We start from the raw sequence: 24558 nt of genomic DNA on the forward strand, positions 1-24558 counted from the left end.
TAATGTTTGCATTCATTCATTTTATCTGCTGTGCTGGCTGTGTTTCTCTGTTTGGGGTGGGAGTTACTCGAGGTAAAAAGCCCAATACCCAGGCTATGAGTGCAATCTAGGAAACTTAGGAATAGAGTGATTCATGGGAAGCGGGTGGTATGGCGCCACTTAGCAGAACATTGATATCACGAGCAGTTCAGACCCTGGTGGGATACTGTCGTTACATACTTCGGGTGTGTATATGATAGTATTTCTGCGAAAGGTTATTTATGCTGCGTTTCTCTTGACCTTACCCTGACCTAGATGACACCCGTGAGTGGGGAGGGAATGATCATTACAGGTACAGTTGCTGACTGGTTGGTGACTTGTTGGTGACTCTTGGTACTGATGGTGACTGTGAATTGTGGACACTTATTTCTGGGACGCCAGAGTTCTGTCCGTGGTTTATCAGCGGGTTCCGTTTATTTCGGATCCCCGGGTTGAGTTGAGAGTACTTTCAGAGGATCTGATTGTCATCCGTTCAGTGGATGTTCCTGTGATGGTAGTGATGTAATCTCCGGTTCCGTTTATTTCGGAACTCCCCAAGTTGGATTTATGGTGACTTGGTCCCACAGATGGGACTGGTTCAGAGAAGTAATGGGTCTTCAGATGACTTGGTGGCACAGTGACCTGCATTCATGCATTTGCATTGGTCTCATTTCGCATTCATCTGCATTCAACTCATGTCTGTCCGTACTCTGGGTCCATTATTTTTAACAGAGACTCAGGTTGAGAGACATCCAAATGTCAGAATGTTGTTGATGAAATTTTATCTGTCTCGATGAAACCAGAGTCCAAGGACAGAATTTTCCTAGTACGGATAGACACTGCATGTGTGAGTCATACTAACCCATTTGCTGTTTTGTAGGTTTCAGTATTCAACCGGTGCGCATAGCTCGTCTGTCCAAATTTCCTGCTAGGGGCAATATATCCAAACTGATGGATCCACTCAACACCGGTAAAGGCAGACATGTTTGGGATCGGCTATCGGCCAGATCAAGAGTCGTCTAGACCAAACAGAGGACGTCGTCCATCGTACACCTTTGTCAGCGCAGGAATGCTGGATCCTGGTCATGCTTGTTCAGTGAGTGAATAGATCGACAGTGACCGCGAGCTCGAGCTGTGGATAAAGTCGTGCGTACCAGGCAATTGGAAGGCCTCCGAAAGCATCACTGTCACTCATCCAGAAGTGTAGTATTTTTGTGTTTTAGTTTTGTTTGCATGAAAGCCATACGTTTTGCCCGAAACGTACTGGTCCATTGTAAGGGCCACCTCATGTGTTTCATTTTGCAACATTTTGCATCAATAATAAATGGATGTTTTTGTAATCAAAAGCGGTGCTCCCTGTTTTTCACTTTTTGCAGTTTAAAAAATAAAATAAAGATGACAATGTTTTTATTTTCTTTCCTTTTGATTCATTTGGTTTCGACCACAAAAGTGATTACCCTCCTGATCTCATCGATAACAATTTGGTTACCCCTCTATATGACTTCGACAATCCAAGCTATCATGCCGAAGAAGAAGGCGAAGAAGATTGTGATCTGCTGGAATTAGCCAGGTTGTTGAAACAAGAGGAGAAGGTGATTCAACCACATGAGGAGCGATTCAAGATTGTTATTCCAAGCACCGCCGAGGTCAGAAGGGAAATGAAAGTTGAGGCCGCTTCAGAGGCAAGTCAAGAACAGAATGGTAGCCCTGTTGAAAGAGCAGGTTGATATCTTCACCTGGTTGCATCAAGGTACACCAGGGTGGAATACCCATGTTGTGGGGCACGAGCTACCATCGAGAGAAGACTATCCTCTAGTGAAGAAGAAGGCGATGCCACGTATCAGAGTGACTTTGTTTCATGATATGATTCATCGTGAAAGCGAATGCCATGTTGATGACATGACGGCAAAGTCCCAAGCGGAAGAGGGGCATCCGGTGGATCAAATTGTTTGAGAGAATCGAAACTACTCAGACTGAGGTTGAGTCCGAACCAGTGCACTTGTGGAGTGCTGTCCGGTAAGCTGTCGAGGCTTATTGTGAGCGGATAAGAGGAATTGAGGTCGATCCTGCAAAAAAACGCCTGAACCAAAAACAAACAAGGAAAAAGAAAAGAAAAGAAAGAAATCAAATGGTCAGGTGGAATGATGACTGCCAAGGGGCATGGAAAAATGAAAAAAGAATAAGTTGCAGGAACCTCCGATTCTAATGCCTCCCGTGGAAGGAATAAATGTTGATTTGGTACTTGACAGCCCTCGAGGGGTCTAGGAGGTGTGTGGTGGGTCAGCATGACTAGTCTTGTCGAAAAGAGCATGTAATTTACCTAAGCAAAAGGTTTATCGACTGTGAAACAATACACTCACTGCTCGAGAAGACTTGATGTACTTTGGCATAGGCTGTTCGCCGACTGAGACAGTATGCTGATTCATACCACCTTGTGGATGTCCAAAATGGATCTGGTCAAGTATGTGCTCGAGAAGCTAGCAGTGACCGGATGGGTTGCGAGAGGGCAAGTGATGTTGACTGAATACGATATTCAGTATACCTCCCAGAAAGCAATCGAGAAGAGGGTATTGTATGGTTATCTCGCCCAACAACCCATCGATGATTCTCAACCAAGGAAGTTTGAAGTCCCTGATGAGGACATCTCGAGGTGCTCAAATCGAAAGATTGAGAGTGACCGATCCCGGAGGAGGGGCCTGACCCTGAATCCGAACGGATTCTGATGTCTGATGGGGAGAGTTTAAAGTGAATGAGCTAGTGTTTCCCCGATAACATTTGAACGCACCAACGATGGTGGCTGAGTACGAAGTTGGTATCCTGAGTGTCGTACTTCGGTACGTGCATCTACTGGGGCAACGCCTTCCTCATTCAGTATGGGATGGAAGTGATATTGCCTGCTGGAGGCTAGATCTCGTTGTGGAGAATCCGGATGGAGGAGAAGTTAGAAAAGGGCGAGCGGATAAAGACTCGGTATAACGCGTTGAGCCTGATTAAGAAAAAGGCTGACAGTTACTTGTCATGGGGCAGTTGTACCCAGTGAATGAAGCGCGTTGTTAACCGAGAAGTTGGACCTCGTGGGTATCATGAGAGATATGGTGTTGAAAAGGATCCTTCCTCCTCAACGATCGTGGGGCAAGCGGACACACAGTTATGAATGTCCATTCGTGGTCCAGAAAGGTTTCTCTGACAGAGCTTTGTTGTCGACGACCACGGATGACGAAGATTTTCCATCCCCTGTGAATGCGGACGCAGTTAAAAGATACTTCGTGAAAAATTGACCCGCTGGACAAAAAGAAAGGAGTTCAGGCAAAAAGGGGCATCCCGGCGAACCAAAAAAAAAAGAAGGAGAAAAGGTTCGGGCAAAAGTTGGGGATAATGAAAAAACTGTACACCCGGCAAGTCGAAAACCCCACAAGGGCGACTTGGGCAAAAATGGGTATCCCGGTGGACTGAAACCCGAAAAGGCGGTCCAGCCAAAAGAGGGATTGAGACGAACAACTGCGTCTAGCATGATCGTTTGTGCTTTGGTTAAGACATCATAGCTAATCTCCGACATAGATCGATTGGAAGCGTCTTGTTCAGAAGGCCGAAAGTGCGGAACGTCTTGAGGACATATGAGGTGTAACCGAGTTGGAACCCGATGAGATCACGGTTTCACATTGCCATTAGGGTAGATTTTTTTTTCCTTTTGTGCGCAATCACCTCTTTCCAGGGTTTGCTTCCTGTGTGTTGCTCGATTCTGAGCCATCCTTTTTGTTTCAGTCAATAAATGCGTGTTCAGTCAAATAATTTTGTTTTTGTTTTCATTACCGCTTTGATTACGAAAACATCCGTTCGTTTTGATAAAAAATACTTGCATTTTGAAACATGGAGGTCCCTTCCGATGCATGCTTATAAGATTGAAATCTGGAAATCTTATTCGGAAGTTTGAGTGACCAAGATGTTGAAGTGTTGGCACGCCTGGGGCACGCTTTTATCTAACAATCTCTTGTGCAGGTGCTGTTAGATATCTTCATTCGCTGGCAAGTAGTGATATGGAGCCTTTTGACAAAAGATCCCCACAGAGTCCAACCAGGGGCAAAGGATAGACGAACAATGAAAGGACGACGAAAGAAGGACGACGATCCTGGAAGGTTTAATCAAGAAGACTCTTCGAAGTCTGAGGACCGGGAAGTTTGCATGAATCCCAGGAGTTCGATCTTCGTGGGATGGATCAGAAAAGTCTAGACGATTCTGGAAGTTCTCAAAAGTGGAAAGTCAACACTGTGGTAGGATGGTGAACACGAGTGTTCGACGAATCGAAGGGCGGCCCGTGTCCGATAGGCCGTATTTCCCCAACGGGTTTGAGAGTGTCATCTCTCTAGCAGATTCGAGATCAGTGCCTCCTCAGCAAGCCTGAAGGTTGCCGTATCCCCAGCGGAGTTGTGACTGTTTCCCAAGTCTAAAGCTGTCTTCCCAGCAGAGTTTGTGTTGATGGTTCTCCCCCAGCAAGGTCCCCAAGCGGATCGAGTCCGGTGAAATCATTCCCAATAGAGGTAAGAATTGGTTGCCTCCCCTAGCAGGGTAATCACCAAGCAGTCCGGGTTCGATGGAGTTCATCCCCGGCAAGGGTTGTCTTTCCCCAATAGGGAGGAAATCGACGCGGCAAGGAGATTCTCAGCACAGTTCCTGGAGTCCCCCGGTGTTGTCTCTGGAGGAGACGTGTGTTTATGCATCCATCATTTAGATAAGTATAACATAGTGCATCATTAGTGCATAGCATTTCCATAATCATGGGGCATTACGCTAAAAAAAAAAACTCATGCATCTGCATTGCAAGCATATCCATTAGCCCGAGGCCGTCGTGAATTGACCAAGAATGGGTTGTTGGAAAGAGTTTAGCATCGCTTGGATCGATTTCAGAATTGGGTTCCCCAGCAGGGTTGAGAGAGGGTGTTTCCCCAACAAGTGACCCCGCAAGTGAGTGGGTATCCCCAGCATGGTTACTCCCCAATTGGTAGCATCTTGCCAGCTTGGATCCATTTCCCTAGTAGATGTGGGTGTGTCTGATCTCTCCATGTAGAGTTGACCCTTTAAGCAGAAAATGTCTGTCATTTCCTTCTGCGCTCCCCACGAGTTACATCCTCGTGGGTGACGGTTGCTTCCGTTCCCTCCCTAATGGGATGGGTTTTCCCTATTGAGTTCTTTCCTCATTAGGATGAGTCTTGTTTCAGTTTGCCTTTTTGGATCGATCCTAAATTGGCTTCTTGTTGACTGTCTCTTGTGTCGCCCTGGGGCATGAATGAATAGTGGCTCACTAACCGGCACTCATTCATCTTATCCTCAGCGGAATTTGTTGGCTTCTACCTACAAACCGGTAGTTGTAAGTCCTATCTTTGTGGTTTTCTACCTACAAACCGGTAGTTGTAAAATCCCACCTTCATCCCCTAGCAGAGGTAACCTTTGTGGTTCATGCTGTTTGTTGGCTTCTACCTACAACCCGGTAGTTGTAAGTCCTATCTTTGTGGTTTTCTACCTACAAATCGGTAGTTGTAAAATCCCACTTTCATCCCCTTGGTGGAGTTAACCCTGTGTGCTCATCTTATCGATGACTGGTTACTTTTCCGTGGTTTTCTGCCTACTAACCGGTAGATGTAATCCCCTCTTTGCAGTTATCAGTATCCGGTTTGCGGTATTGATATTCTTTTCCCCTCTGGATACTCGCCTTGATCAAGCAGTATTGTCCCCAGTGGGTCTCTCCCTTTCTTTTGGGTACTTGCTCCGAGTTAGCAACTTTATCCCTTTTTGATTGGTCATCTTTTGCATACCTGTTCCTGGTACACGATGCCTTTCTTTTCGGTCGTTTATCCATCTAACAACCTACAACCCGGTTATGGATAATCTTCCATGCGAGTGTATTATCTACGTTCTGACGGTTATAGATAATATGTCTCATGCGCTCTCTGGTCAGTCTTTTGATTGTCTTCTCCAGCTGAGTAAGATTCGTATTCCGTGTGGAATCGAATATCCATCCTTTAACAAGTTTGCCTTTGCTCTCTTCAGGATGATGTCGGTTGATTTATCCATTTAACAACCAATCCGGTTATGGATGATCTTCCATGCGAGTATGTTATCTACGTTTTGACGGCTATAGATGATATGTCTCATGCGCTCTTGGGTCGAAGTCGTCCTCCCCAGTCGAGTAAGATTCGTATTCCCTATGGAATCGAATGTCCATCCTCTAACAAGACTGCTTTTCTAGCCCTCTTCAGGATGTTGAGTGTTTTGGAGCACAAACCAATTCACGTTTGGTCGGTCACCTGTTTCATACCTACAACCCGGTATCCTTGGTGTTCCTTCCTGTTTGCTCGCTGTCGTGACCTTGTTCCCCAGTGAGACCCCCCGCAAGTGTTCAGTCTTGCCCAGACATGTAGATGTCAGTATCCTGTCAGCACCCGCGTGTGTTGTTTCTTTGGTGTCGGTAAACACCATCTTTCGGTGCTTTCCCAGTCATGCGTAGTGTCTGGTATTCTTTGGTGTCTGTAAACATCATCTTCCAATGTTCGTAACGTCGTCCCTTCCCTAGTGAAGTATCCTCCTCTCCGTTGGTGTCGATAAACGTCGAGTTTTTCCCAATTATCCGCTGATAATTTGGCTGTGTTCTCACTCTCCCTAGAAGAGTTTCCTCCTCTCCGTTGGTGTCGATAAACGTCGAGTTTTTCCTACGCGTCCGTTGGCGTATAGTTGATATCTTTCCCCACAGGGTCGTCCCCAGAAGTTTACTCCTCTCCGTTGGTGTCGATAAACGTCGAGTTTTTCCTGTGCGTCCGATGACGTCTAGTTGCTTATTCCCTACAGATCATTTGGTAATACCATATGATTCCCCTCAGAGTTTTCTCCTCTCCGTTGGTGTCGATAAACGTCGAGTTTTTCCTAGTCGTCCTATGACGTCTAGTTGTACCCTTCCCCATGTGGATTTACCTCCCCGTTGGTTTCGATAAACGTTGTGTTTTTCTCATTCGTCCATGAACGTCTGATTGTATACCTCATTCCCAGTCATTCATTAATGTCTGGTTGACTTCCCAACCAGAATTCCCAGTAGACGTCCTATTCGGTTTCCGGTTGTGGTGCCTTTCCCTCGTGAAGTGGCTTTCTCCTTCTCCCTTTCGTCCTATGACGTCTGGCTAAGTTTCCTCCTTCTCCGTTGGTGTCGATAAACGTTGAGTCTCCCTTTCGTCCTATGACGTCTTGGCTGAGTTTCCTCCTTCTCCGTTGGTGTCGATAAACGTTGAGTCTCCCTTTCGTCCTATGACGTCTTGGCTGAGTTTTCTCCTTCTCCGTTGGTGTCGATAAACGTCGAGCTTCTCCCTTTCGTCCTATGACGTCTGGCCGAGTCTTCCCATTCATCCTATGATGTCTGGTTACCTCTCCGTTGGTCTTGGTAAACGTTGAGTTTTTCCCCATTACGTCCGCTGACGTATGGTTGTATCTCTCTTCCCATTCATCCTATGATGTCTGGTTACCTCTCCGTTGGTTTTGGTAAACGTTGAGTTTTCCCCATTACGTCCGCTGACGTATGGTTGTATATCTCTTCCCATTCATCCTATGATGTTTGGTTACCTCTCCGTTGGTTTTGGTAAACGTTGAGTTTTTCCCATTGCGTCCGCTGACGTATGGTTGTATCCTTTCCTGGTTATCCCCAGTAGAGTTGATTTACCTCTCCGTTGGTCTTGGTAAACGTTGAGTTTTTCCTGGTTGTCCGTTGGCATCTAGTTGAGATGATTTCTGACCCCATGCATCGTGTGTCGATGTCTGGATGTGGTTGTACCTCTGAAGAAAGAAAAACAGAAAAAGAAGAAAACAAGAAAAATCCCAGCAGTGTGCAAATTTCTGCGGTACTTGGTATTCAATCCCTGTTTACCCTGAAAGTCTGACAGCCATTGCTCTCGTCCATTCGGGTTCCCAATTGATTGAATAGGGGCAGCTGTAGCACCTCAAATTTGCACCCTACCATTGTGTACATTCATTTCATATTAGGTCATAGCATTAACAATGTCCACTGCATAACATTGCATTGTCCATGTGCCCAAGTGCAAGCTCAGTTGATGAATCAGGACCAACTGATCAGGAGCATCAATCAATCAAGCAAGCAAGTGCCATTTGCATTGAGACAAAGCCCCAGGGTTGATTTTTCAAGCTCATATGGTCCAAGGATCATTTTGAAGTGGTTTGGCCAAAGATTGGATGCTCAGAAGTCACCAGTCCTTGTTCATTCAGCCAGAAACCCTAGAAAGTCAACTGTGGTCAACTGTGCCCGATTTTATGGATTGGAAGGTGGGAAATGGCTTGAAAGGCCTCATTCATGTCCATATAAGTCTCATTTGGCATATCAAAGACCAAGGTTGAAGGAATTGAAGTCAGGACAAAAACTGCCAAAAATAGCAGGTGACCTGTAACTGAAGTTTCCAAAAATGGAAAGTTTTTGACCTCAAAAACAGAAGTCCAAGGAAGCTTCAAATGAAAAATTGTTCAACATGACAGTTGTAGATCTTGCTCTCACCTTTCCAAAAAGTCCAAGAACTTGAAAATCCAATGTACGGTTTGCAAGATATGGCTCAGTGAATTTCAGAAAAGACCCGTAATCAGGAGGCCATAACTACCACATACTTTGTCCAAATTGCAAGTTCTTTATATGCACAAACTCCATTTGACATGTACTTCAAGGGTGCATCATTGGATTTTTCCAAAAAGGGCCAATGCAAAAAGTCACTTTTCAACTAGACTGTTAATTGAACCAGGGGCAAAATCGTCCAACTTGTGAAATAATTGGAATTTTTGAGTGGGGATTTTTGCAACACCTCAAAAATGGCATTTGAAATTTGTTGGAATATTCACAACATGCCTAGGCCTTGTGGTTTGAGAATTGGGTTTGAAAATGAATTGGAAAAAATGGACACATAAGCCATCACATGGTGAAATTGGAAAATATTGGGAATTTGAAAATAAGGCCTATACCAACAGCTCCCAAATGATATTTGTGGTTTGCTCAAAGTGTTAATTTGCTGTTAAGAAGCTTCTAATGATCAAGAGCCAAAATTCCAAATGCATGACATAAGCTCATTTGCACTAATCACCATTTTTTGCTTAATCATCATTAAGGAATGGTTTAAGTGCTTGGTATATATATTTAATCCATAACAGAAATTAAGAACTAATCATAATTCACCATCACAATTGAGGATCTAACAGAAAATCTCAAAGCCAAAACTCCATTTTCTCTCATTTTCCCTCCAACTCTTCACCAAGAATTTTTGCACCAATTCATCAACCCTCACTGATTTGGTGTTAATTCTTTGCAATCCGTCATATACATGTATTGTTGAATTGCTGTTTGCAGGTTTTGAGCGAAATTCGAGCAAGAAATCGCAGCTGTTGCAAGAAGGCATTTCCATGGCAGCTTGAGAAATCGAGTGATTCGAAGGTGCTCGAGCTGGAATCGCATCATCATTCGCTTGCTACAACACTATTCCTCATCTGTTTCTGCAAATCGAGCTCTGGAAGTCGCGAATCCGCTACTGCACGATCAAGCAAGGTTGGATTTCAATCTCGTAATCGTCCCGATCTTGTTAGGGATTTGGTAGAGTGCTGCTTGTAGATCGCATATCGATTTGTAGATTGTAATCTTATGACGAATTGCCTGAGTTATTGCCATTTGAAATTTCGTTGCGTTTCTTTCTTTCTTTCGATTCGCTTCACTCGTTGATTTATGGACGAAATCGATTGCATATTCGCGATCGTGATGCAAAACCGGTTCGACCGGTATATGATTCATGCATTTCCATTGCCGTTTGATAAAAACCTAAAGCTGGATGAAGAACGCGTTGAAGACGATGATGAACACGCAAGTTTCTGGAAATTTCGCCCCTTTGATCTTGCTTCCGTCCGTTCCACTTTGGTTTCATGTTTGTGATCGCCAGAACCAATGGCAGGGCGCCACGTCATTTAGTTAAGTGGCACCGTTTTGCATCAGGACCGGTTATTTGCTGCTTGTGCCATTAGATTTAATATTAATTAATTAAATCAATATTAAATCCAAATAAAAATTGCAATAATTATTTAAAGACTTAAAAAATTCATATAATCATCAAAAATAATCCAAAAATTGCAAGATTTTTTTTTTTGTTGATCGTATTTTTTTTCCTACTTTTTTATAGAATTAAAAACAAAGTTGTTGCTTGGTAGAAATTTGATTGACATAGAGGTCTTTTTTAATGTAGATAAACTTCATACATGTGCCATTTTAATTGTAGAGACCACATGCTATATCCAAATTAAGTGAAAATTGAGATATTGATTCTTGACATCCTTCTGGATTTTTTGACATAGATTTCATAATTTTTGAGTCTATGGTTTATTATATATGAATTGGTAAATTTGAGTATGAAATAATGTGACATCAAGTGACATGCTGAGTTTCTCTAATTGTTTACCATGCTTCCCTATGGCCAATGGCCTTGAATTTTTGCATGAAGCTTGTTTGACATGTTAACATCCCCTGTGAATTTTTGTGGATTTTTGCAATCCATTTTCGATTTGATTAGTATTTTTCCTTGCTGCCAACCATTGTTGTGGCCTAACTAGTGTAACCTTTAGTCTACATGTTGCCATATGCACACGCTTAGTCTAATGACCATGAAAATTGATAGGATAATTCTTAACCCCTGTAGCTATCTTTTGGCTTTGGTCCCACTGATTTATAATGCACCATTACTGTTTACCATCTAATTGAAGTTGGTGTATAATTGTAGGCTTCATTTGATGTTGTTTTTGCATGCTCCGATATGTTTAATTAATTCCTATTGATCTACTAGTCCAAATGACTTGAAAATTAACATGTGGCTTGTTGAATGCCTTCTGGTTAGAACATAATTTTTGTGGATTTTTTTGGTGCCATTTTGGCATTTATTTGAATGTGATCTTGCTGGTTGCTTGTATGAGACTCCACATTGCACCTTTTGCCTTCCATGTTGCATAAATTAAAATGTGCACATAGTTTGGATATGGGACCAATTGGGATCCCTTTGTATTTGATATAATTTGAATTTGATCATGAATTGGTTGCTGTTTTAGGATTTTTCCTTCTTTTGGACCCTAGGCTAGTCCTAGTGGTCTTGTCACTTACATTTGAACTTGTTTTTGGCTTTTCAGGTAAAAGAGTTAACGATTAAAGGAATTGTTTCACATTTGGGATGTTTTGCTTGATACTTGTAAACTAATGTGGCTGTTTTGTAGGATGTTGGTCCACATGGACTTATGCTATGCACATCATTGGGATTGTTAATTGGTCATTATATTGTTGTCTGATTATGAATGGGATGCTGATTCTGTTTGACTTTTGTACAGGTACCCTTAGTTGCTCAGTTCTCTTAAGAACTTGCTTTGCATTGCTTTGCTTATAAGCAATTGGCATTGAGGTATAGAACCTTCTTCTTCATGTAGTCTGGAGACCCGGCTGTTACCGGGCCGGGCAAAACTGTCTGAAGTCCTCCTTAAGAGGCAATGCTTGTGTATGTTTATATTTGTCCCAAGCAGGAAAAGTCCTCATTTGAGGCAATTGGTGGAAGGTAGGGATAAGCAATCTATCCCCCACTATTCAGTGAGTCTTCTCCTTGCTCCCATTACATGGTTGTAGCATTGAGATCCAAGCCCAAGATCTTGTACATTGTACAGTCGAGTCTATGTCCTGAGCGTAGAAGGGTCCCCCATTCTGGACCCACGCTCCCTTTGTCTGATGCTCTCTCTGACTTGAGATAGAAGCAATGAGGCACACCCCTCATCACCTTTCATCTAGCTTCACCTTAGCCCCTCAATGGCAAGGTTAAGAGCTAACCTGACCCCGATACAGAGGCTTGTTTGTTGAGGTTGATATGACCCCTCGACTAAAGCCTAACCCTGATGTTTGAGCCCCTTGTTGGTGTGTTTATTTCATGCTGTATATGTTTGTGTGGTGTGATTGTATCCCTTAGGTTTGCTAGACTCCGCGTAGTCTCGTTTGCATGTCAATTAAGGTAGCACGGTTCCTTCGTATAGGACTTCCTTTCTTGCTTGAGCTTTCCTAAAACACAAACAAACATTATCCCCTCTTAAGGATACGTCAACTCCTTCTACTACAGGTGAGTAAGTCTCCAAAGGTCGAGCATCCGGTAGATTGTGTAGTGACGTTGTCCACTTAAAAAACACAAACCAACAGGAATAGTTTAGCCGAACTACGGCAACTCTGATTCTCATGTTCAGATGAGATACGTAGGCACGAGACGCGATGTCTTGCCGAGTTTTGACTAACAACTAACACTAATTCATTTCTCTCGCCCCCGTTGCGATTGAGACCTTCCCCTTCTCTTGCCCTAGTTGCAATCGAGACCCTTCTTCTTCTTGTGTTGGTGTTAGGAGGTGGATGTAAGCCCAGCGAGTGGCATTCCACATCCTGTGTTTTGTTGTGTGCTTGGAAGCTGATGTAAGTCCATCGAGTGGCATTCGGGTTCCTTTTGAGTGTGTTTTGGTTCGGATGCTGATGTAAGCCCAGTGATTGGCATTCAGGCTCCACGTTTGCCCTTTTGAGTGTGTTTTGGTTCGGATGCTGATGTAAGTCCAGTGATTGGCATTCAGGCTCCACGTTTGCCTTTGCCTGTTTCTGTTTGTGTGCGTGTTTGCCGAGCTACGAATGCTCTGATTCTCCTTCGTCCAAAGGAGATACGTATGCATAGGATGCGACATCCTAGCGAGCATGTGTCGTTTCCCCAGTCCGAACTACTTTGACTCTGATGTCTATGCCTGATAGACTAAGTAGGCCCAGGATACGATGTCCTGCCGAGTCAGTTTCAGTCTGTTTTCTTGTGTCTCTTTCAGCCAGTGTGTGTGTTTGAGCAGTGTTTTAGCAACCATTTCCCTTTCTATTGTGCGTGGATCCCGTCGAGTACGACGGATGCGTAGGGGTGCTAATACCTTCCCTTCGCATAACCGACTCCCGATCCCATTCTCTTTGGTCGCGAGACCACGTCTTTTCCAGGTTTACTTCGAGCGTTTCCTTTCCCTCTTTTGGGATAAATAACGCACGGTGGCGGCTCTGTTGTTCTTGTTTTCCCGCCGGTTTTTCGCGTAATGCGACACTAACTTGTACATTCTTTTCTCATCTCTTCAATCAATGTTTGCACAAAAAAATATTTCATAAACAATAACCTGATACAACAAGTTGTGAAAAGGGCTCCCTAGGAGTACCTAGGATGCATTGGGTGCCTAACACCTTCCCTTTTCATAATTACCCCCTTACCCAGATCTCTGACCTTTTATTAGTTTTCTTTGCAAAACTTCTTAGGCTTTTGTTCGCTTTCTAGCCATTCCTTTGGATAAATAGAAGTGCGGTGGCGACTCTACTTTGTATGCTTTGCTTTTGATTTAGTCAATAAATCTAAAGGTAACGAATACACCGCTACACTTTGACCTGTAGAAATATTAAAAGGAAATCTTTCGTCTTTACCCACAAGTCCCAAGTTGCAAGATTTCTGTTAGATAATCAACATATATCTCCAAGGAGCACAAATCCATCATTCTTCGAAAGGATTGTTGGGCCAGTTGCAACTGTTCAGCTTGATAGATCCCCCATTTGATGCATTTATCATCACTTCTTTGGTTGAGTTTGTTGGTGTTGAAGATTCAATACCTCTATAAAGCCTTCTCTAAATTTCCAGTTTGCATATTGTCAGAATTTGCATAACATGATCATTCATATATCATGCACATAAGCAAAATCCAAATTATGCATAGCTCGAAGTATGATTCGTGCTCATTTGCATAATCGCATGTCTCGCTGTTGATTTTTTATCCCTTGACCTCTAAGACCAGTTGTTATTGGCGTCGTTTGTTAAGTCTGGTTGTCGCCAGCATCAGTCAAATCCAGTTGTAACTAGTATCCTTTAAAGTCTGGTTGTCACTAGCATCTCTCAAATCCAGTTGTAACTGGTATCCTTTAAAGTCTGGTTGTAACCAACATTTGTCTGCAAGTTCAATTGTTATTGGCATTACCTGTTAAGTCTAGTTGTAATTGGTGTTCGAATGTTAAAATCCAGTTGTAACTAGTATCTCTTTAAATTTGGTTGTCACCAGTGTCCTTGACCAAATCCAGTTGTAACTGGTATCTCTTTAAGTATGGTTTTCACCAGCACCTTCCGCCAAGTCCAGTTGTAACTGGAATCCTATGTTTAAACCCATTTGTAAATGGTACCTTGAGTCTGGTTGTAACCATCATTTGTTTGTAAGTCCAATTGTTGTTGGCATTACCTCTCAAGTTCAGTTGTAACTGGAATTTAACTTTCAAAATCCAATTGTAATTGGTATCTCAAGCACAATTGTAACTAGCATTTTTGTTAAAATCCATTTGTAAATGTTGTGTTATCACCACCTTTGTTTGCGAGTCCAATTGTTTTGGCATTTACCTATTAAGTCCAGTTGTGACTGGCATCCAGTTTTCAAATCCAGTTGTTACGGGTACCCTTTCAAGCCGATTTGTAATTAGCCTTTTTGTTAAAGTCCATCTGTAAATGGTATCTTTAAGTCTGGTCATCACCGGCACCCTTGAAGTCCCGTTTTAACTGGAACCGATCCGTTTGAAGTTGGTTGTAACCTACGCTTACGATTTAAGTCTGACTGTTGTTGGAACTTATAGAGAGTTTTCTATCCTGTTGGCCCAAGTGCTTCCTAAAAAGTTGTCATTTGGACTCTTGCTTTGATAGGAATTCCCAGTTTTTTTAATCGGATGATTTTCTTGTGAGAAATCTCCGGATTTGTCAAGAATGTTCAAGTTTCCCTCGGGTCATGTGTGAACCTGTTGATATGCTCTCTTTGAATTTTCTAATGTTGTCGGGTCATGTCTGAACCTACTGTCAGAACTTTTTGATATAACCCAACATTGTCAGGTCATGTATGAACCTGTCGCTGAACCTTTTATTCCAGTATTACCAGGTCATGTTTGAACCTATTTTTGAAGAACTTTTTTTCTTTGATTATTCCAGTGTTATCAGGTAATGTATGAACCTGTTTTGGGAATTTTCAAGAAAAAATATATTTGAGTTGTTAGTAAGTCATGCGTGAACTTACTGACGAAATCTCTTGTATTCTAAGTGTCGTTTATCAACTTTCACTTTGAGTACTCCCCAGTGTGTGTATGACTCTCCAACAGGATTGTTATCCCCAGGGAGTTGTTTTACCCTTTTTGTCTGTTTCTCTGTGGGCCGTCAGTATTCCCCACGGATCGTTCTGTCTAGCACGACATCTCCTATTTAGGATTCACCTTTATCCCTAACAGATAAATTCAGAAATAAAGAGTTTTTCACCTATGCATATCATCATATCATAGCATTCACATTTTTCAGGATCAAATTTTGGGTCTCGATGGTATTTAACCATCTCCCACTACGATCCAATGAAGAGGTGCGACTTCATATCCTCTGGTTGAGGATATTTAAATAGGGGCAACTGTCATACCCTGATTTTGGTCCTGAAAACATTCTCAATCAATCATTTATTTGCATTTTTCCTCATGACCATTTCATCTGGTCATGAACTTACCCTCCTACATTTTTGCTTGGACACTTCTATCACTTGCCATTCCTTAACTTCTAGGTTTTCACCACCTCATTTGACCTTAGATGTTTGATATACATAGTCAAGTAAGGCGTGGATTCTTATTATCATTTGATAGAATCAGTTGGAATGTCATGTCTAATTTCAATCCTTGTGACTGCTCATCCTTCATTATCATATTCTTAATTCTCACTTCTTTTTCAATGAGTTTCTGTGTCAAGTGCAAAATGTTTCGTATTTAGGTCAACATCCATTTCAATATCCATGTTTTAAATCTTTTTTTTAAAATCCAAGTTTCCTTCCAAATCCATTACTCATTTTTCTTCCTTTTATTCATTCAAATAACCAATTATCCAATTACAGTTGATCCATGAACCTTTTAATGAACACTTTCATTTACCATGTTATTTACCCATAAAGAAGAAAAAACTATCTTTGTCAATGGAAGAAGAGGAAAGTCAATATAATAGCCAACGAATTTCTGCAGCCATAACAGAGCACCACGTTAGGTGAAACCAACCTACATTCCCAACTTCTCATGGATTGTGATTTCTAGGTAAACCTGTTTAAAGATGAACGCGAAATCACGTTGAATTAGGTTTGACAAATACATGAATTGAATTCGTGGAAAGAAAAGAGGTAGCGGCGAATCAAAGCATGAGTTGCGAGGACGAAGAAAAAGGTTGAAATTGAAGCGAAATTCATCTCGGCTCAACAACTTTCAACGCGACCTTATGGCTGTTACGTTGATGGGTTGTGCGGTTCATACACTTGTGGCCCCAATTGAGGGGGTTAAATTGTTTTTGCAGACTGTAAGACCCCAATTTTGGCCCTAAGATCCCTCATGGCATCATAACATTACATTTGCAAAACCTCAAGGATCATAAGCACCTTGGCTCCTTCCCTTTGGGTGGGGACCTCTTGTGAGTGGTTTGAGATCACCAAGCATGATTGAATTGTATATCATTGCTTTTCTCATTTTATTTACTAACCAAAAGCACAAAAATATGTCACTAACATTTCTTGTTTGTAGCTTGAGCAATCACAAGGTCTAAAAGCTTCTAGGAGATCCTTTGTGCAATGATAAGGTCAAGAGAAGATGAAAGCAAGCATGTCAATGGTTCCCAAAGCTCTCATCCATCAAATATGCCTCCCTAGTATCTCAATTCTTCATTTTTTATCAAAGCAAGTCAAAGGATTTGAGGTTTGTTTCCCAAGGAAACCCTAATTCATTTGATCATCAACAATGCCTTGCTCATGAAGCAACCGCAGCCCATGGTCAAATACCATCAAGGGAAGTTCTTAAACTCATTATTCCATTCATATTTGAACTTATTTAAGTTCCTTCAATCATCAATTCATCAAGATATGAGTGGTGGACTTGAGAAGTTGATCAGTCAATTCATCTGTCTATTTTGCAATACACTGAGACCTAACTTTTTATGTGTTGGTCAAATGGAGATGATCCCAAGAGAAAAAATGTTCTTAAGGACAATATTAACAACTTTCATTTTCATCCAAAATTAATTTGAAGCTTGTAAGATCATCATCCATTCCAAGACATTATAGGTCATTTTGACTGAAACCCTAATTTTGGGTCAACTTCCCAAGAACATAATTCATTCATTTTTTATTATTTTGAGGTGGAACCAAATGCATTGGAAAGCTTATTGTGTCTACTTCAAATGTTATGTTGAGCAAAATTTCAAAATCTCAAAAGAAATACATGTGATAATGCAAAACATTATAGGTCACACAGACCCAAGATGAATGGGGTTGTTGAAGCTGCTAATAAGAATATCAAAAAGATTATCCAGAAGATGGTTGTTACGTACAAAGATTGGCATGAGATGCTGTCATTTGCTTTGCATGGATATCGTATATCTGTCCGCACTTCAACAGGGGCAACCCCTTTCTCTCTTGTTTACGGCATGGAGGTTGTGCTCCCAGTAGAGGTGGAGATCCCATCAATGAGAGTCTTGATGGAAGCCAAGTTGAATGACGCTGAATGGGTTTAGAGTCATTATGACCAGCTGAATTTGATTGAAGAGAAGAGATTGACTGCCATGTGCCACGGTCAATTATATCAGCAAAGGATGAAAAAAGCCTTTGATAAGAAGGTCAAGCCTCGTGTGTTCCGAGAGGGTGACCTTGTGCTCAAGAAAGTCTTGTCTTTCGCGCCCGATTCCAGGGGCAAGTGGACTCCAAACTATGAAGGTCCATATGTTGTCAAGAGAGCCTTTTCAGGCGGTGCTTTGATACTTACAACTATGGATGGGGAGGATTTCACTCGTCTTGTGAATTCAGATGCAGTCAAGAAATACTTCGCCTAAAGTTAAAAACAGAATAGATCGCTAAGTTGAAAACCTGAAAGGGCGGCTTAGGCAAAAATGAGCGTCTCGATGCATTGAAAACCCGAAAGGGCAATCCAGGCAAAAGTTAGAGACATAAAAAATGAATATGTATCTCGCTAGATTGAGTACCTCACCCTGGGGCAATCTAGGCAAAAATAGGGATTTGGCAAGTAACTGCATCCTGACAAGACTGCGTTCTACAAACTGTCATCCGTCAGAGATTCCCGCTCAGTCATCATCAACCGAAGCTTCAAATACATCGGATTCAGAATGGGTGGAGAAATAGTCATTATGTTCAATGTAGCCCTTTTCCAATATATATCACCAATTTCAAAATTGTAAAGATCTATGGAGTCTTGCCATCGGCAGACTACCATTCCATCAAATAAATTTGAGCCTTTATCCAATTATTTACACTCTTATTTGTTTCTATTTAACAAATGTTTTGCATGTTTTAATTGAGAAATATCATTGTTTTTAAATAATTAAACTTTTCATAACTAGTTTTTAAACAAAGTGAACATTCACAATGATGAAAGGATACTGGGATATTTTCAGTGCTCTCCCAAGGATGGTAGGATTCTCGACAGGGTAAGACATTTGTTCATATTTCTGGCATGTTTGTATCCTCTTCCTCCGGAGCCTTTTGTGGTTTCCTCTCCGGAGCAAAGTGTGTGTTAAAGATATGCATCTCCTTTTCCTCCTCAGCAGATGTGATCTTGGGTGGGGATAATATTTGGTTGACCCTTGGAAGCTTCTGATTGGTGGTTGTATCCCCACGAAGGTCAATCCTCCCCTTTGATAATTTCCCCGGCGGAGTGGCTTCCCCAGCCGAACTTATCTGTGCCATGATCCTGTTCCCAGTTGGATTGGTCGTTGTTCATTCCCCTGCAGAAGTCTTTGTTTCCTGGCACCCCTGATCCCCAATAGATGGGATGTTCTCCACTGAGCCTGGCTTTCTCTCTTGAGATGTAGTACCAGATGTTTACTCAATAGATCAGTGGACTTGTTTGTGTTAGATATGACTGTCTTGTCAGCATTCATCATACATAAACCATGCATATACGCATAGTTTTAACATTTAGATATTCATGTTGCATCATTTGCCATATATCTTTGTTTGTTATCTCCTGCTAGTGGGTAATATATTCCCCAAGCAGATTGTTTATGTCTGATCTCCCCATGAAGATTCAGCCCCATAAGCAGAAAATGTTTATCCTTTCTTCCATATTCCCCACTGAGTTATGTCCTCGTGGATGATGGTTGTTTCTGTTTCCTCCCAACACAAGATCATTTCTCTTCTTCTTTTTGGCATGGCAAGTTGTTGGAACTTGGTTCACTAATCAAGACTTCTAACTTGTGTTGTTGCCTACATTATTATTGACCGGCCTCAGATAGTTGTGACTTCTACATAAGTCCAATTACGATTGCCTAACATAGCGCTAAATTTGCCTTATGGCACACTAACTACTAACATTAACCATTAACAATTAATATTTACTTTTTGCTCTTTACTTTTATGCAATTTACTATTCTTGTACATATTATTCATTTGCTTTTTCCTTTGCTCATTTGAGCACATGTTTATGTTAATGCAATTTGCCTTTTGCTCACTTGAGCATATAATTGTGTATATATTATTGTGCTTGTGCTTTCGTTATGGACCAAAATGCAAAGAAATGGACAAATGGACTTAGTCTCTAGGACTTTCCCTATGCAAATTGGAGTAAAAGGATCTTAATGTGAAGATGGATTAGAAGGACCAAACCTCTAAACTCACTCTTGTCCATTCTTGATTTGTTTCATAAAACTTTTGATGTGTGTGCTCTTGTGCTAGGGGATCCTATGAGAGCTCAAATTGAAGAACCATTGACATGTTCATCCAAAGTGAAAGATACAAGATGCACTGAGGATCTCTTAAGATACTTGTTTGATTGTTGCTTGAGCTTACTATTATTTTTCTTGCATATTCCAAAGGATGGAAGCTACTTGGATCATCAATATAATCTCAAGAGAGGAACTCCATTTGTGGTCTTGTTTCTTATCCCTTATCTCTTGTATGATTAGGACTTTAGCCATTCTTCTTCCCCCCACTCTAACCCAAGCCAAAACCTTTTGTGCAAACATTCAACATTTCTTTTCAAACATTAGAAACCTAAGCCTTATGCTTTTGATTTTCAAACTTTCTTTTCATAACACTTATTTTGAATTGAACCTCTAAGTCAACTTTGACCATATTTTGTAAATACCCTCTATTGGCAAATATAACTCATTCAAATGCTTTTGTGGTTTCAATGGCCACTTCCTTATCAAAAACTTTTCATAACCTTTAGCTATTAGGTTTGAGTTATTCTTGAGGTAGATATAATACTCACCTATATCCTTAGTGATGGACAATGAGTCTTCCATGCTTATTATAGGGTTAACCCCTCACTAGCATGTTGAAGCTATCCTCACATGGTGGATTTGTGGTTTTAGGTTGAGTTTTCTCCCTTGGATAACAAAAGACCTTAAGGCTTTTGGACCAATCAATTCACGAACTTGTTTTTTGAGATTTTTACCCCGAACTACGAGGTTTTGATCCTAATCTTCTTTAAGATGGTACGTAGGCAATGAGTTTATCCATCCAAACACAAAATGTAAATAAACTTGTATATTCTCTTCTCATCTCTTCAATCATGTTTGCAGAAACAAGTTTTCACAAAATACCAACCTTATAACAAGTATGAAAAGGGCTCCCTAGGAATACCTAGGATGTTTTGGATGCTTAAAACCTTCCCATTGCATAACCAACCCCCTTACCCCGATCTCTGACATTTTTACTAGTTTTTGATTCGATAAAACTTTTAGGTTTTTGTTTGCTTTCTAACCATTCCTTTGGATAAATAGAAGTGCGGTGGCGACTCGACTTGTATGGTTTACCTTGGCTTTAGTCAATATCTCTAATGGTAACGAATACCCCGCTACAGAAAAGTGGCGACTCTGCTGGGGAATACATTTGCCTAGTGGGTTTTGCCTACTTTTCATATTTTGTTGTATTGTATTGTATATTATTTTGTGACATATTTTTGTGCAATTTGGGATTACTGTATTGTATATAATGATGGACTTGCTTGAATATTAATTCTTTGTATGCTTGGTGATCTTTGTGAGATGAGTTCTATACCCGAACTCGAGTGCACTTAGGATAGGAGAATGGCATAGTCTTGTTGACTTGTGTGGAGTTATTCCTTAGCAAGTTGACTTGCAAGTCCATTCACTTGGTGGAAGTCATGTTGGGATCAATAATGTCACACAAGTAGTTATGGTTAGACATTACTCTTTCCAATATACACCTTAGAAGCCAAGGACCTTAGTTTACCAAGCCCATCTTGGCCTATTCTTAGGATGTAGTGCGAAAGTCGTTCAAGTGTAAGATTTGATACGATTGTTACGCGATACTACACTCATAAGAGTCTCTCTTGAGAATATTTTTGGAATACGAGTAATCGTTTATCCAATAATATCCGAAAGATGGGATGATGACCATGGGAACCTCTTGTAGAACATGTTTGGCAGGTTTAAACCCTAGTACACTCCCTCTGGGTGGTTCTTAACCGAGACTCCATGCTCGTGACTTGCAACAAACCCTTGATTCATGGTTGATCTGTTCATGTATCCTTAATATCAATGGAACTTGGGTTTGATAAGGTGTAAACCATAATCCACCAAAATGGATGATTGATATTAAGGATGACATGATCCATCCCATGACCTTTGTTTGGTGTGCTTTGCTTGATCCTTGAGTGTGATTGTTACACTCATGCATTCATGCACCCATTTGCATCCATATCATCAACAATAAGAAAATTTTCAAGGAACTTAAGAGGTCTATTTGGAAATTTTCAGACATGGAAAGACAAAGAAGGAATACAAAGAAGTACAGTTTCAGACAGCCCGACTTGAAAGAGTTAAGGAATTTGACATCCTATGTACAAGATCCCTTGGGTTTCAAGGCTCGTTTTGGGAAGCTTCTTTCTCTTCTGACTACTCAAGTGGACGAAGGATTGATGAGTGTATCGGTGCAGTTTTATGATCCCTTGTACCGTTGCTTCACTTTTCCGGATTTCCAGCTTTTGCCTACGCTTGAGGAGTATGCCTACCTTGTGGGTATACCTATTCTAGACCAGTTACCATTCAGTGGCTTAGAGAGTGTTCCTACTTCTCAAGAGATAGCTGACATGTTGCATGTAGATGAATCTCTGGTTGGTGCTCATATGACTATCAAAGGTGGAATTCAAGGTCTCCCTTCTGAGTTCCTCATTGCTCAAGCTACTATGTATGGGAAGGCCATGAGTGAGGACGCCTTTGAGGCCATATTTGTACTTCTCATCTATAGGCTAGTGTTGTTCCCCAACATCGACAAATTTGTGGATGTGAACGCTATTAGGATTTTCTCTACTCTTAATCCCGTTCCGACTCTGTTGGGTGACACTTACTTTTCTTTGCATATGAGGAATGCAAAGGGTGGAGGTACCATTGTGTGCTGTTTGCCTCTATTGTACAAGTGGTTTATTTCTCACTTGCCGCAGACGGTCGCCTTCAAGGAAAATAAAGGATGTCTACGGTGGTCCACGAGACTTATGTCTCTCACTAATGATGATATCTTTTGGTACAACCGTGTGTATGATGGTGTGCAGATTATCAACTCTTGTGGTGAATTCTCCAATGTGCCTCTTCTTGGTACATGTGGTGGGATTAACTACAACCCTATTTTGGCACGTCGTCAGCTTGGGTTCCCCCTAAAAGATAAACCCAATAACATTCTGTTAGAGGGTGTGTTCTTTCAGGAGGGTAAAGATCCCCAAGGCCTGAAAGGCAGGATGGTCCGCGCTTGGCGCAAGATCCATAGGAAAGGAAGGAAGGAGCTGGGACCGAAGAATTGTATTGCTTTGGAACCTTATGCTTCTTGGGTTAGGAGGAGAGATGCCGAATACCTCATTCCTTACGACTATCCGAGACCTACACCTTTGGTTGTGGCTAGGCCTTCAACCCTCCCTGACCAAGGAGTAGAGGAGTTGAGAGATGAAGACTATTCACGTGCTTGGATCCGTGAACGAGAGGAGTTGCTCCAGCAGATCAAGGAGAAGGATGCTTTGATTGAATTCCTTGAGCATCAGGTTATTGATGATCCTAATGATGCATGGACTTCTCTGCTTCCTCAGTCCTCCAGGTTTTGGAAGAGGAAGTATGATCGGCTCGCCAAAGAGAAGGCGGATATGGAGGCAGCATATGAGGAAGAGGTGAATAGGCTTCGTGCATCTTATCTTCCTGTGTCCAGAGCTTTAGATGATTGTTTTTAGGCATCCATAGGATGATCATTTTCCTTCTCTCTTGTATCATATTAGGTTACCAATGTTGTACTTCTTTTATGTAAAAACATTTCCCATATATTATTGATATTGTATTTCCATATGTGACAACTGTTTAATATTTCCAACGTTTGCGAATAGAACTCTAAAGTTCCTTTGACAAATAAAAACAAATCATATGCACAAGCATTGTATGCATCATGTGCATAAGCAGGTTTTGCTTCAGGCTTCTTGTCCTATGGTCTAACTCTGTGTCCTTCATTTATTTTAAAGATAAGCTGACTCACCGGTACTACACCAGAGCCAACTCATCGAGACTGATGGATCATTTGGAACAAGAGAACCGCGAGCTGAAGGAGGAAGTAGCCAGATTGACTGCCCTGATGGAGTCATTCATGGCTGCCCAGAGCCAGTCTTCCCCAACGCCCTTAACTCCTCCCCAGAGGACGTTCATTTCTGAGATCGTGACTTCTACTGTGCCTGCTGCAACAGCCCACTTTGCGCCATCTATGCCGGCTGGATTCCCGTGGGGAATGCCCGCCAATTTCGTGCCATAAGGTTTCGCTCCTACTCTTGCTTCTTTGCCGGCATCTAGCCCGGTCCTTTCAGTGCCACGTCCCGTTGTGCACACATTACCAAGAGTTGAAGATACCATCTACCACTCTGAACCATCTGAAGGTCCAGATGTTTATGAGAAGATGGATGACATGAAAGATAAATTCCTTGAGCTTCGCAAGGAACTGAAGACTCTGAGGGGAAATGACCTCTTTGGTAAAAGTGCTGCTGAGTTGTGCCTTGTGCCCAACGTGAAGATCCCTATTAAATTCAAAGTACCTGACTTTGAGAAGTATAAGGGAAACACATGCCCTCTCAGCCATCTTGTGATGTATGCTCGCAAGATGTCGACGCAGACTGATAATGACCAATTGCTCATCCACTATTTCCAGGATAGTTTATCCGGTGCCGCTCTCCGGTGGTACATGGGTCTAGAAAGTTCGAACATCCGCTCTTTCAACAATCTTGGCGAGGCCTTCGTCAAGCAATATAAATATAATGTGGATATGGCTCCTGATAGGGACCAGCTGAGGGCAATGTCCCAGAAAGAGAAAGAGACCTTCAAAGAATACGCCCAGAGGTGGCGCGAATTGGCAGCTCAGATAGTACCACCCCTTGAGGAGAAAGAGATGGCCAAGATCTTCTTGAAGACCTTGAGTTCATTC

The sequence above is a fragment of the Lathyrus oleraceus genome, chromosome 6, assembly GCF_024323335.1.
Source record: "Lathyrus oleraceus cultivar Zhongwan6 chromosome 6, CAAS_Psat_ZW6_1.0, whole genome shotgun sequence".
NCBI lineage: Eukaryota > Viridiplantae > Streptophyta > Magnoliopsida > Fabales > Fabaceae > Lathyrus > Lathyrus oleraceus.